The following is a 14,010-nucleotide window of genomic DNA, read 5'->3' on the forward strand; positions in this document are numbered from 1 at the left end:
CCTTTGACAACTTTGCTTGTTTCTGAAGCTGAGAAAGCCTCAGAAGGATTTTAAAGCAGGATTCTTCTTATACCATTTCAAATGTCACTGTAGACATGTTTGTTATGAACCAGACATCATGACTACCCCTTTAGCCAACAGGGGTGTAAACACTTTGTGATCTGACCTATTTTAATTTAAGCAGGGACTAGTTATGTGCTAGATGCTTCTTTTTTTCCTGTGTTGACCATGAAGACTGTTAAAATGACAGAGAAATCACGCTCAACCTATTATTTAAAAGAATAGGATCCCTGCAGATATCTTCTAAGAGCTATTTAAGGGTCTCTCCATTAAGTTTTCCCTTCAGTCTCATTCAGAAGAAAAGATCCGAGTGAAACCCGTTTTAGTCAAACTTGTCCTGAAAGAAATCACAGACTCTGGCTGACAAATAAGCAATCAATCAATCAAACAATCACAAAACAGTTATGATTTCTATTAATTCTTTTAGTTAGGAAAATTAAATATTTTTCTGTTATTCTCCAAAGATGACATTTCCAGTTTGATGTTTTTCTAACTAAACCTTTTGTATTCAAAGCCACACTTTATTTTGAATTTTGCCCGCATTTTAATCACAAAACAAGTGCTGTTGGAGTGAGCCAAGATAAAAATCAACAGCTCTAGTCACAAGATCACATTCCACATTTAGGGTGTTGTCCTGCTGGGGAACACAATCTCTTTTGCAACTGTACCCTGTCCTCCTTCAGCTTCTTACCTTGTGTCTCAGGCCTTACAATGGTGCAAGTTTTTGGCCATTGTAATTTACCTTTCTCTTCAGTTTTTGGCTCATCCCTAGGGCATATCTGATGGGCACTAATCCACCCTAATTAGCCTACTGGGAAAACAACAGATAGTTTGCAAGACTTGAAAGGCTTGTTCAGGAAAGTCGACATCTCTGGCAAAGAGCTTAATGTGTCTGCAATCAAGACAAAAGGAGAGATTGGATCATCATAATGAACTCTAATTTTGTATTGCTCTAGAAGGATAAAATGAGAGTGAACTGAGGCTCTGAAATCTTTTAGCACAAGAGCAAATAAAAGCTTTAAGTTATGCATTTTTTTCCTGTCAACTGAATGAGCACGACTTTATAAGCATGATTTAATCCAAAAAACAGATGCACTCTTCCCTTAAGACAGAAATCTAAGCCAACTGGCTTGCACAAGCATTTTCTGTGCGTGATTATTGGACGTGGCAGGTTGAAAGAACCAAGAAGCAGTATTTTGAGCCATGGCAGGAGATGCAAAGAACAGAGGTCCAAATCTTCACAGGAAATAAAAGCAGGCAAGAGAGGGAGAGAATAGCGCGGGAAGATATTCCACAGCATTTAATCAGAGTTCAGGAATCAGGCTCTGAATGCACTGATGACATGCACAAGTGGCGTTAGGTCCTCTTTGTGCGGTTTCCCTGCGCGAGCAGCATTGCAAGTTGTTGCACATCACCCATAGCCATGGTTACAATTTTTACCTAGTAATGATCCCATTGTAATTAATGGATGTTTCCACTGCATAAGGCAGAATACTGATGAGGAATGTGAAGGGCAGACAATAGTTTAACTATTTTTCATTAAAGTCTCACTTTGTGTTGAGCAAGCTGCATTCATCGTGTTGCCTCTCTCTCAGTTTTCCATTCTTCCTGATTATCGATAAATTGAATTAACAGATTTCCACCCCAGCAGATTTTTCTTTATTCTCTTCTGTGCAATGTCTTTCCTGACTTTTCAAGACAGACCACAGATAGAAATAGGAGCCCCTTACATGTCGAGTTAACTTTGCTTTTGTAACACAATGCATGTAATTCTGTGTGTGTTGCTCTAACCTTGTCTCAAGCTTATTAACAACTAATTACAGAATATCCTGGATAAAGCTGAAAAATATCAAGTTAGATTTCATACTAACATTTTACTGTATGCAAAGTTTACTGCTGACTGAACTCTTCAGTCAGCAGTAAATAGCCTGAGTATTTGGACTGTGAGCACATATGATTGATAAATTGACAAAGTACAGAGGACGAGTTCTGGCCCACAAGTGCACCTACACAACTGCCACTGCTTCAGTGGGAAGAGCAACAATTTTCCCTTCAAACTTCTATTAATTACTGCAATTTTTCAGTTTTGGTATTTCAATATCATTTACTTTTGTCCTGATGTTTCCAGCTGCTCTTGAGAGCTTCATGAAGTTCTTGACTTTCCTGCTCGGTTAATGAAACTAAACACGTGTTGGTGCTTTTCCTCTATTTATTCCCAGATCCCTTGTACTCAGTGGAAAGGAGAGAGGCCTGAGGACCACCAGAAGAAGCAGGACCACAAAAAGCAGGAAAGTGAAAGCTGGCTGCTGCCATCTCCCCACCAACATTCACTACATGAGAACTAGTGTCTGTAATCCTAAATACGTGCACATGCATATGCATGATTGCAGTACCACTGATGAATAGAAATGTTTGTCTCACTCATGTGAAAAGACATCAGCTGCTTTTGGCTTCAAAGTCAAGATGTCTGGTTTTAGCCTTTTTTCTGTCAGAGACACCTGATGGATCTGGACTGAATCCCACACGGATAGATCAGGAGCATTTAGCTAACTTTTCTGTAGATTATGTAGAGTTAAGGGAAGTGTCTACAGTTGGTATCAATGGTTTTAAAATTTTGTTAAAGTCTCACTTTTTTCTTTCTTAAGGAAGATACCAATATGCTAGGTGCTGTTAACAGAGAATGGAAGAGCTTAAATCCACATTTGTCAGACAGAGGAGATGGGCTAAAAATCATGCACAGAATAAGGAAACCTCTTTAATCCTGTTTGGGTATTTACATGTAATCAAATAAATAAAAGCCACGTTAATGTAAATATTAACTTCACATGAAAAAGAAAAACCATGAAATCTGTGGGGTTTTCTCCATCCCAAAACAGAACTCCAAGTAATCAGCTTTTGTGAATCAGCAAAGAAATTTATCTCCAAAGATCTTCCAGGTATGATGTGCCACACAGAGATACAAAAGTGATGGATTACTGTTTAGTCTTGTGTCCTGCCCCATTCTCATATTGTATGACTTAAAAGCTGTACTAAGTACTTTTAAAGACAGATATATCTTTCTCAGAAGCAGTGACAAAACAATGTTTTTAACTAGCTACAGACCTAAACACAGTAACTCTTTTGAACAACTGTATTTCCCATTTTCTTCTTGTTCTTAAAAAGTGAATTAAAAACCCAATCCTACAACAACAATCAAGTCCTTGATTTGTTTTAAAATAAAGAATGTAAACATTACCAGATCATTAATTTGGAACATGGTGAACAGAAAAGGAAACTCTAATTTGATAATATTTGTTAGTTTTAGGCAAGCCATTTCATACATTATTGGAGACATCCAAAAGAATTGACAAAAAACTTGACCATTTGAACTACTTAAGTAAAACATGAGAAATACACTAAATGGAAAAAAGTGTGCAGAGGTAATGGCAAAAGAACCAGATGTTTTTGTAGGGCTTTTCAGTCTTTAACTTCAGCATTCCTATGATTAAGAGCAACATAAAAACCTGTCGCTGCTACAGCCAAGCATGTACACATACACACACTTTCAGCACAGCCAAGATATGACATTTTTAAGAACATGGAGTGCATCCATTTTGTTGTCATGTTTGTACATTTCTGTGAGAACAGCCAAGTTTTTGCAAGGCAGAACTCAAAGAGAAAGACCAGGAGGCTGAGTGTAGCTTAACAGGATATACCGGCCTATTGGTTTCCCTCCAGATGTTTTTCAATGGAACCAGTGTTTCAATGGCCAAGTTTCACTAAGCTCCATGATGTCAAACATAAGGTTCCCTACCACATGACTTAAGAAATTAAGGATAAAAGTGCTGACTTAAGTGTGATTGTGAATCTGGAAAAATTCCTAGGAATAAATTCTTGTTGCAGAATGCATATATTGACTAAGGACACACAAGGGGGTGCTTAACAAAAATAAGTGAAATGTTAAAAAAGTAAAAATTCATGAATATATTAAGAAAAGTAAAAAGAAATTTGTAAAAATAATTAGGAAGTTTTCCAGAGGCACGTAAACTTCCACTTAAATCAATGGATAAGTTTGGGCACACAGTTCAGCTGGAAAACCTTATTAATTACTATAATGGCCAAACTCCATGGCCTAAATTTTTATGTTATTTTTTGACATTATGATTTATATGATTACCCTGTTCTGGTGATTAAAAAACTACCAAAACATGTAGAAATCTTGCACCAATAAAAGAGAGACACTGCTTAGCGTCACATTCTCTTCCTCTCTTTGAAACTGGAATGAGGGATTCTTACATAATCAGATTACAACAGAACTTGTCCTCAGGAAGACACAAAAAAACAGAAGTTGAAGGACACAGAATTTTCTTCTTTATCATGAGTGGGCACAATTTTGTTTTCTAGATATAGAGAAATGTAAAATGTTTTTTCCCTGCCCTAACTGTAGCATGGGCGGGGGGGGGAGACAGACAAGGACCTATCAAAAAGCAGGCTGGTTTATTGGCAGCTAAGTTGACCAATGAGAAGTGTCAGTGCGACTTTGGAAGGAACATTTAAAACTAATCTGCTGCTAACTGCCAACTCTTTTGCTTCGGTGATCTGCCATGAGGTAACATTGTGGTCAGGGCCGGGCCCGGGCCAGGCCCGGGTCGGGCTCTGCTGCCCCTCTGGGCGGACAGGCCAGGCCCAGCTGGGCTTTCAGAAGCTGCTGCCTGCGTGGAAAGTGGGGGGAGCCCAGGTTGGGCCCCCCATTGCCGGCTGGGCCGGGTCCGGCCAGGCTTCTGGGAACTGCTGTCCGCATGGAGAGCGGGGGAGGCCCAGGTCAGGCCCTTCTGCCTCTGGGCGGCTGGGCCGGGCCCGGCTGAGCCCTCTGAGAGCTGCTGCTCGCATGAGAGCAGCCCGGGTGAAGCCTTTTTTGCAGCTTAGTGATAGCTCTGAGCTGGACCACCCTGGATAAGACCGAGGGGTGGAAAAAGGACATTTGCCGGTTTCTTCTACCAGCACGGCCTTGTATTTTTTTTTTTTTTTTTTTATCCCTTCAGCTCCACGCATGCACGTGGCCTTTGCAAGTCCGGGCAAAATTTAACCCTTTCTTAGCAACACGGAACTTTTAAAGCACAAGTCTTCCTTGAGAGAAAGAAGAAAACAGAAGGTATGTGGAACAAACACTGCATGAAGTCAGTTAGATGAGAAGTGAAAGAACTAATAATATTGGAATAGGATTGAAGAAGTGGACACTTTTAACCAGACTTTTCTAAGGTAAATTATGAAGAAATGAACTGTTTTTTGCAGCATCTTAGTATTATTTGAGTAGAATGCTATTCTAATCAAAATTAAGGACTGGTGTGATAGAGATATATTTGGGAACTTTGAAACCCCCGCTCCTGGGTCAAAAAGGAGGTCTCAGCCTTTTGAAACAAAGATAATTTTAAATCAGAAGAAGTATTCCTAAATAATACCTTAGATACACTGAGAAGCTCTGCGGATAGAACATCACAGTCTGAGAAAACTCCGGGCGGCAGCATGTGTGACAGAGTACTAGACTATTTTGTCTTGTAGCAAACATCTTCATAAAAAGATCTTAGAAAGACTCTTCTCCTAAGTAATGAGTAGTTATGTCTAAGTAGTGAAACTGACTGAAAACCCTAAGTTATGTCTTTCTGTGTTGTTCAGTAAGAAAGTTAATAGTTTGTAAGAGAAAAGAAGCGTGTTTTAAGGTATCATTCTGTTTTAGTTTAAGTTCTTCTTGTTTCTCAACTTTTTTTCTTTTCTCAGTCTTTTAATATATGTTAATAAAACTATGTTTGTTCATTTTTAAGGTTAAGACTGCTTTGTTTATTTTTTCTCCTGATCTCTCCCTCTCACAAAAATATTAACACTAAAACGCCTACATTAATTGGTGTTTCTGCCCGGTTTTATTAAATTAAAACCATTACACTCTTCAACACAGTGAAAGGCATAGGATGAAAAGAAGGAAACAGCTCCTGTTTTATGGCTGCTATGATTACTATTTCTGTATCAGTTACTGAAGGAATTTGTTATACCTGACACAAGCTGTGATGACATCAGTGACAGTAACTGAAATACTAGCTGCCAATTCATGACTCAGCCATGTATTACCATCTCTGCGGGTTACAGAGGATGTATAAAAAGAAAAATCACAAAGAAATCCCACCAAACAAAACAGGTGGAGGGCTTCTCATGGAGTCACAGCCTCTTTCAGGCATCCACCTGTTCCTATGTGGAGTCTTTCACAAGTGGCAGGTGGATCTTTGCTCCACTGGGAGACATCCATGGGCTGCTGGGGCACAGATGTATCACCATGGCCTGCACCACAGGGGCAATCTCAGCTCTGACACCTGGAACACTCCTGCCCCTCCTTCGGCATCAGCCTCGGTGTCTGCAGAGTTGTTACTCTCATGTATTCCCACTCCTCTTGATGCCGAGAGGTTTAGGCATCTTCATGGGAGGCTAAAAGCTGGGTAGTTGTAAAATAAATCCTTTATTGCATCATTAAATTAGTACCAGAAGGCAAAGATGTTACAGTCTGTAGCAGTATGCAGAAGCCTTCTAACATAAAGTCTCTAAGTCCCAAGCAGAAGCATTTAGCACCATATCAGCAGAAGTAAAGGCAACAGCAGCAACAGCATGTATTCCATGCGCCCTAAGCAAGAGCGTGTTCTAACATTCCTAGTGCATTTTATTCTATTTTTAGTCAATAAGGCTTAAACACAAACTCTCTACAAAAGTGTTGGACCTAGTCTAAGCTAAGATGGATATGCATTAATTTTCGTAAATTCTCACACAAATTCTATGTATTCTATCTGTTCTATCTAGGAATTTCTAGCAAGGTTACATTATTTTTGTTGTGACTAGAATTTAACTAACTTGCCAAAAGGCAATATCACCAAACTATGAAGTAGGTACTAGGTCTCTTCCTTACTTACTAACACAGGCTCTTATTTTTAAAGCACTTTAAAATCCTCTATTTATTTAAAATTAAACTTGCATTTCTACCTCTGTCTGGGTGGATTTATGTATCTTAATTTCTAAGAAGGTTTTAACTCAGTCCTCACATCTTTAGACACACCTGAGCCTGTGTGAATGGGGCTCAGGTAGACATGTACTCCAACATCCTCTCCCTGACTGAAGTTGCTTTTGCAAGGTTGCAGTGGTTTCACGTTCACTAAATTCTGGTCTTAGTACTCACTCTTTTTCTGTGGGAGAAAGACTAGGAGAAAAACAAAGCAAGCTCAACCTTAAAAATGAACAAATAGTTTTATTAACACACACTTAAAGGATGGGAAAAAAAAAGTTGGGGAAAAAAACTAAAACAAAACAGAATGAAACTCCAAAAACACTCTTCCCTCCCCTTACAAACTGTTAACTTTCTTACAAAACAACATAAAGAGACAAAACTTGTAATTTTCAGTCAGTTTCACCATCTGATAATAGCCTTTCATCAATTCTTTAGGAGAAGGGTCTCTCTTAGGGTCATGAATCCCACTGACAACTTAGAACGGTTCTCTTGTGGGTTTTTTAACTGTCACAAAAACAGCTGCCTGGAGAAACCTGCCTTTGTGACCCCTCCCATTAGCAGGTTCCCAAGCGGCTTAGGGGTCATGGGTCTTAGACTTTTGCATACTGGGGTGCCATCTTTTAAAGATGAATAACTCCAAAAGCAAAGGGTTCTTTATCTCTAGGTACAAAGATATCTTCTCACTTCTTTACTGGCACAGAGGGTTTCTCATCTCTATCTCTGTTCAAGCATCTTATAGGATTAATATTACTTACTCTATCACAAACACCTTTGCTCAAATCCACACACAAAAATCTAAACAATCATCTCCCCAAACGCTTATCTTTCGCATGATTTAAAGGAATAATCTAGAGTTCACTTCCATGGCTCAAATAAGAATGGAACAACCAACTCTTCAACCCTTGTCCCAACAGTCTTTTCACTCTTGCTCTACTGACTTCATGCTGTTTTCTTCTTTATGTTCACTCTGTTCCTTTCTTTTCTCTCTCAGAGAAGGGCCAAGCTCTGGAAGCTTCATGTTGCCAGGAAAGTGTTAAATCTGCCCAGAGTCTTTGTCTCTCTCTCTGTGGCTCGTGGTGTTAGATGTTCAAGGCCGTGCTGGTGAGGGAGGAAGAACTCACGCAGAAATATCAGAGATCAGAGCACCCGGGCAGTCTGGAATCACAAAAAACCAGGCAGGATCATAAATGCCTTTTCGGCCCACCCCTCAGTGTAAATTGGGGTGGCCTCAGCCCAAATAGTGCCCATAGCTCTTATCAAGGGTCCAGCAGAGATCTTTCCCTGCTCCAGGAAAGTTTGGAGAAAGTAGTTGTTGTAAAGCAGCAACCTCTCCTTCCCCACCCCCGACCTGGGAGCTGATGGACTCCGGCCGGGCCTCAGGCCAGCTCCCCCCAAAAGGGGGGAGCAGCAGGCCCAGCTCGATGTTACCTGTCTCTCTCTGTCCAAAGGCAAGAAGGAAAAAAACTCTCCTACAGAAAATTAAGGGGTTATATATGGTACTTCCCAAAGTTGTAGCTGACAATTTTCAGTGGTCAAAATAGATGCCAATATTCCAATTAACTCTCTGAAACGTCCCTGTTCTTTCTAAAGCAATTCCCAGGTCCTGAGCTGGAAAATCATTCTAAATTCCTCTATAACTAAAATACTAAACTGTATTAAACCATGACAGAGGTTTATTCCCCCTTTTTGAATCTGTTACCCCCTGAGGCACTACCATGGCCGCTGGTGGGCTCGGCCTTGGCCTGCGGCGGGTGTGTCTTGTAGCCAGCTGGCACTATCTCCATCAGATACAGGGAAAGCCTCCAGCAGTTCCCCACAGAAGCCACCCCAAAACCTAGCCCTGCAAACCCAATACATTCTCCTGTTCAGAACAGCAGCATTCTCAAAGCCATTGCCAACCCTGTGTCAAGGATATCTGTTCCCTTCTACACAGCACAGAGACTAATTGTAAGAATTGATGGATTGCACACTTTTTTTCTAAGAAATTTCATGTTGCACAGACAGTTACAAGAAAATGGCTTTGTATCAGTTCTTCAGGAAAAAAAGAGATTTCTGTAGAATGCCCAATAAGTTCCCACCACTCTTGTTATCACACTAAGGCAACCTCAGCTAAAGGCCTTGCCACTGTTCCATTTATAATTCTAATCCACAGTATCACATTATCTCACAACTGGCTCTCATTATCTTCTACCACATAAAATCCTTGGCATGAATGTGCCTTACTTAGTTAATTCAGTATTTTTTTTCCAGTTATGGAGAAATGAAGAACATCTACACACCAGGTTAAGATTCCTTGGAATGTCTGAGAAGAGGATGCAAGTCTATAAATCATTTGAAAATGGACATGCACAGATGGTTTTAATTGACATAAAGACATGATTCATAGCAGAATATAAGAAAAAAATCTAGCAACTTTATTTTGGTGTAATGATTAACCCTCCTGAGCAATCTCTGCATGCAACCAGTGTTGGCACCTCGGGTTTCAAGCACTCCCCTGACAAACAGTCCAGAAATACAAGTGTCTGACACCCTCATGTCATTAACATTTTCAAGGTAGATTCTACTAAAAAAAAGGTTTTCTAGAGAATCAGTTTACTAGAGCTCTATCTAATTTCAAAGCTACACCCAGAATTTCAGAAATGCTCCAGATATTACATTGCTCTGGGAAATGCTATACTACTGAGACTTGGAGCTCCGCTGAGTGTTGAAGAAACTCAGTACTTCCTATGACACCATTTCTCACTTGGATATGCCAAATGTGACTTTTAGGCACCGATCATTCCCAAAGCAGACGGCCTGCTTCTCAAAACCTTTGGAAGATTGAGCCAAAAGCATTTACCTGTTTCTAAAGAACAGAGTGGGGGAAACATGGGATTTTTGCTCCTGCTAGGGAAAAAAAAAAAAAAAAAAGAAGCTTTGCTTATTAAATTGGTTGTGAAACAAAGCTTTGCATTAGACAGGAAAGTTGTTCTGTGTCAAGGATAGCCCTTCAACTACACCTGTAAAATTTTGCCTATACTTGGCCAACCCAGAATACTTTAAAAAAAAAAAAATCTATTTAAGCAAGTCCAGCACAAACTGGAAGTTGGAATTGATGGAATTGAACTGCTCATTTCCCTGAAGACTCCTTAGCTCACTGGAACATGCAGCTGAGCAAAACATTTCCTGCAATTAAAGAAGAGAACTTGTAATGACACTTTTTATCCCCCATGACAGGAGGAAAGATGTGACTGAATGCACAGTTTGGAAGTGTGAGGATGGAGACCAGCTATAGACCGAGGAGTGAAGACATTTTTTAAAAGAAATCAGGGGTGCAACTGGGCTTGCTTGGCCAGATTCCAAGGATGGAAACAGGTACAACAGGCAGGAGAAATTGCCCTATGGAAACATGTGGGAGCAGAGAAGGGAAGGCAAAAAAATGTTAATAGACCCCTTCAGGAGCAACCAATACAAGTAGCATAAACCACAAGGTGGTATAAGACCTTCCAAACAATGGGAATTACGTACATTGAGTTAGAGCCTTCTGGCAAAATTGGGCTTAGGCTACTTGAATATTTTACAATTCAGCAACTGAGGTAGCAAGTAAATTTCTCTAGGCAATACTTAAATTGGGTGAAACTAATTCTCCCTTCCAACCCAGCATCTTATGTACTCCGGTGGCCATGAGCAGATATCTGGGGAGCATGAAGTGGGATTTTCCCCAATGCACTCACAATCTCCAGTGATGAGAACCAGGATCTTCCTGACCAGAATCCAATCAGAGCAGTCTTTCTTTCTCTTCAATGAGTTTACTTGATTGCCTTTCAAAGCCAAGTCAATTTTAAGCATCCTGTCTCCCAGCCTAGAGTATTCCTTTGTGTGAAGCTGCTCCCTGTGGGTGGTTTTGAGCCTGCTGCTGGCCGGTTGCATTGTAAGCCTCTTTCTTATATTAGAAAAGACATCAAGCAATCTTTGCCTCTTTTGCTCCCGTCTCCATAATATTTGTCAGTTCATAGGCCTTTACCCTTCTGTTTCCTGAATCATATGCAGGAATTTGATCATTCCTATACCAAAAAATGACTCCTTATTGCCTTTCCCTCTTTCTCTTCCACATCCTCTTTAGTAGACACAAAAGATAAGAACATCCATCAATATTAAAAAACAATTATATAAATGCAGATACAATGCAGAAATACGACATCAAGACTTTTATTTTTATGAAAAACATTCAATAAGTTAAAAATGTTGGCTGCTGTAATCTGTGACCAATATTCAGTGGTTTCATATGGCTATTGGAGATGAGCTTTCAAAAAGAGATATTTCTAAGGGATGGGAAGACAAGCATCCTTCTGGAAACACTCTAGTAAGAGGAGATATTAAATGTATTACCCAGGTCCACACAGTGAGGGAGCAAAGGAAGAGGTTGCATTGAAAAGAGAAACAAACAAGCAGATAGAGCCTCAAAAGGGGAAAATAAAAAAAATTAATTTAGTGCCAGAAAACTCACTGAGAATATCAATGAGGAAGGAAAGACAGTTACTCAAAGGTTAACTGTGCTCATTGTGGAGGTGAAACAGAGTCAGGGATACCAGAGGAGATAACAGAATAATAAAAAAAGAGTGAATTGTAGAAAAACTTTGGTGTGTTTGAGGGCACAAAAATGAATGTTGAAAAATTGAATAAAAGACTCCAAATATTTAAGAAATTTGTATCAGCAGGTATGTTTCCTTCTCTTTCTCCAAACATATTTAGCTTCAATCAAGACATGGGGTAAGAGCACACTTGGGGTGACCTTGAGAGTAACAAACAATTCAGCAAACAGCAACATCACATAATGAGATTTCAAATAATAGGGGAGTTTTTGCCATATTCAAAAAGCAAGATGATGAGAGGAGGGTATTAGACACCTTGAATCATAGCATACTCAAACTGTCTGTATTCCTAAACATCAGCCCTCACATCACCCTTGTGATCATGCAGGACCATCATCTTAACAAGAAAAACCTTGAAAAAGTAGTGCTTAAAAGCATTTGAATGGGTTCCAGGGAGTACAACAATTCTGAGAGAAAGCAGATCAAGAAAAACATCAAGATTATTAAGATTCCCTAAAGAGAAATTAAGCATTAGCAAAATACCTCACAACCCTGAAAAAAATGATCTCCAAAACAGGCAGCTTTTCATCAAAGGACCAGTTCAGAAATTCATCTATTTTCAAGAGTTATGTACATTTTCCACTGCTGACATGGAGATCAGTCTTGGGTTCCACATGTAGGTCCGGAAGCCATTATACCAAATGACAAAAACTGTCACACAAAAATTACACTGGAATGCATATTCTGAGGGCCAAATTTAACATCATATATTTGGACAAAGTATTCTGAAGTGTATTTACAAGTTACCGGAAGAGAAATATATTTCTGAAAGGATAGAAAACTAATATCAAATGCATCTTTTCTGGTATAAGTATTTGTGGAAAAAAATCCAACAGTTCATGAAGTTCAGCTTAAAGAAATTTCAGTCCGTTTAACCTGCTGATCTGAAAATAAAAAAAAAAAAAATAAACAAAAAACCAACAAACAAACAAAATCCCCCCCTTATTTTAAATCTTTTAGAAAGAAAAGAGGATGAAAGAAAGTGGAAGTAGCATTTCAGCTGATGTTTTTACCTCAAAGGCCAACATTTGGGGAATGACTTACAAAAGTTCAAAGCAGGACATACAAGCCAGAGATCTTCCACCTCAAGAGCAAGTTGAATATTAATATGGAGGAGAACTGAAAGAACACGCTGAAGTGAAAAAATTAACAATCCCTGGCACCTGGCACCTGGCACTTACAGGCTCTATTAATACAGAATTTTTAAAGTGCATAATGTTCCTTTAAATCAGACATGCAGTTTGATATAAACCTCAGTGTAGAACTTAAATCTAGCACAGATCAAGTTACTTAAACTGTGTAACAGGTGCTTTATATTCATGTTTTCTTTCTTGTTTAAGGTTTTACTCATTCCTAATCAAAGGTTTATATGACTAAAATTTAGGTTAACTTGAAATTATGTGTTTTATTTGAGTTTTTGAAAGCATGCAATGCCCATAGTTGTCCTGGCAGTATTTAAAAAACTGAAGTCATTAAAATAATTTCCAGTCCAATAGGGAAGGGAGCAAAGTTGAATGTGTTGTGTGGCAACATTTTTCTACTGGAGGTACTATAGTATCTGGCAATCAAATTTCAGTTTTCTCATACCACAGAGGAAACAATAATGATCTTTTAAGTGGGTTTATAAAATACAAATCAATATACATCAACAACATAAGAAAATATAATCATCAGGACTATATAATGAAATATATAATGCATTTGTATTTCTTTTCTGCAAGAAAAGAAATTAAATGGGATAAAAGGATTTAAATAGATTTTATAGCTTTAAAAAGTGAAAGCAAGGAAGATGTTATCATGAGGTTTCTTAACAAATTTAAAGGAAATATATCCATTTATTATGGCCTAGATTGCAAAAGGGAACCTTTTTGCAAGTCACCATGTCTTGAAACTTTAGAGGTCAGTGTATTTTGATAAATTCAAAACTTCTGAAATAACGTTTCCCAGAAGTTTTTTAACAGCCATTAGTACCTGATGGTGTAAGAAACTTTTTTCAAGTATCAACCTTCACTTCAAGAACTCAGGCTAAAATGCCTATCAGTAGGTTAATCAGGCAAACATTGTAACTTAAATGGCAAGAGGACACCAGAGAAGAGAGAGCCTAGTGGTGACATTCTGTCTTATACCATGTTTTAAGCTCATCAAGGTCATGGCACCTGCAGCCAAGGAGACTACATAGTAGATGTTATTTAACCCATCTCAACTAAACATCTCCATATATATTTGGCCCTCAGTTTTAGGGACCCGGACTTGTTGGCCCAGCCTCTATTATTCTCAGCTGCTTTCCTGAGATGAATAGTC

Source organism: Hirundo rustica, chromosome 5 (genome assembly GCF_015227805.2).
Source record: "Hirundo rustica isolate bHirRus1 chromosome 5, bHirRus1.pri.v3, whole genome shotgun sequence".
Lineage (NCBI taxonomy): Eukaryota > Metazoa > Chordata > Aves > Passeriformes > Hirundinidae > Hirundo > Hirundo rustica.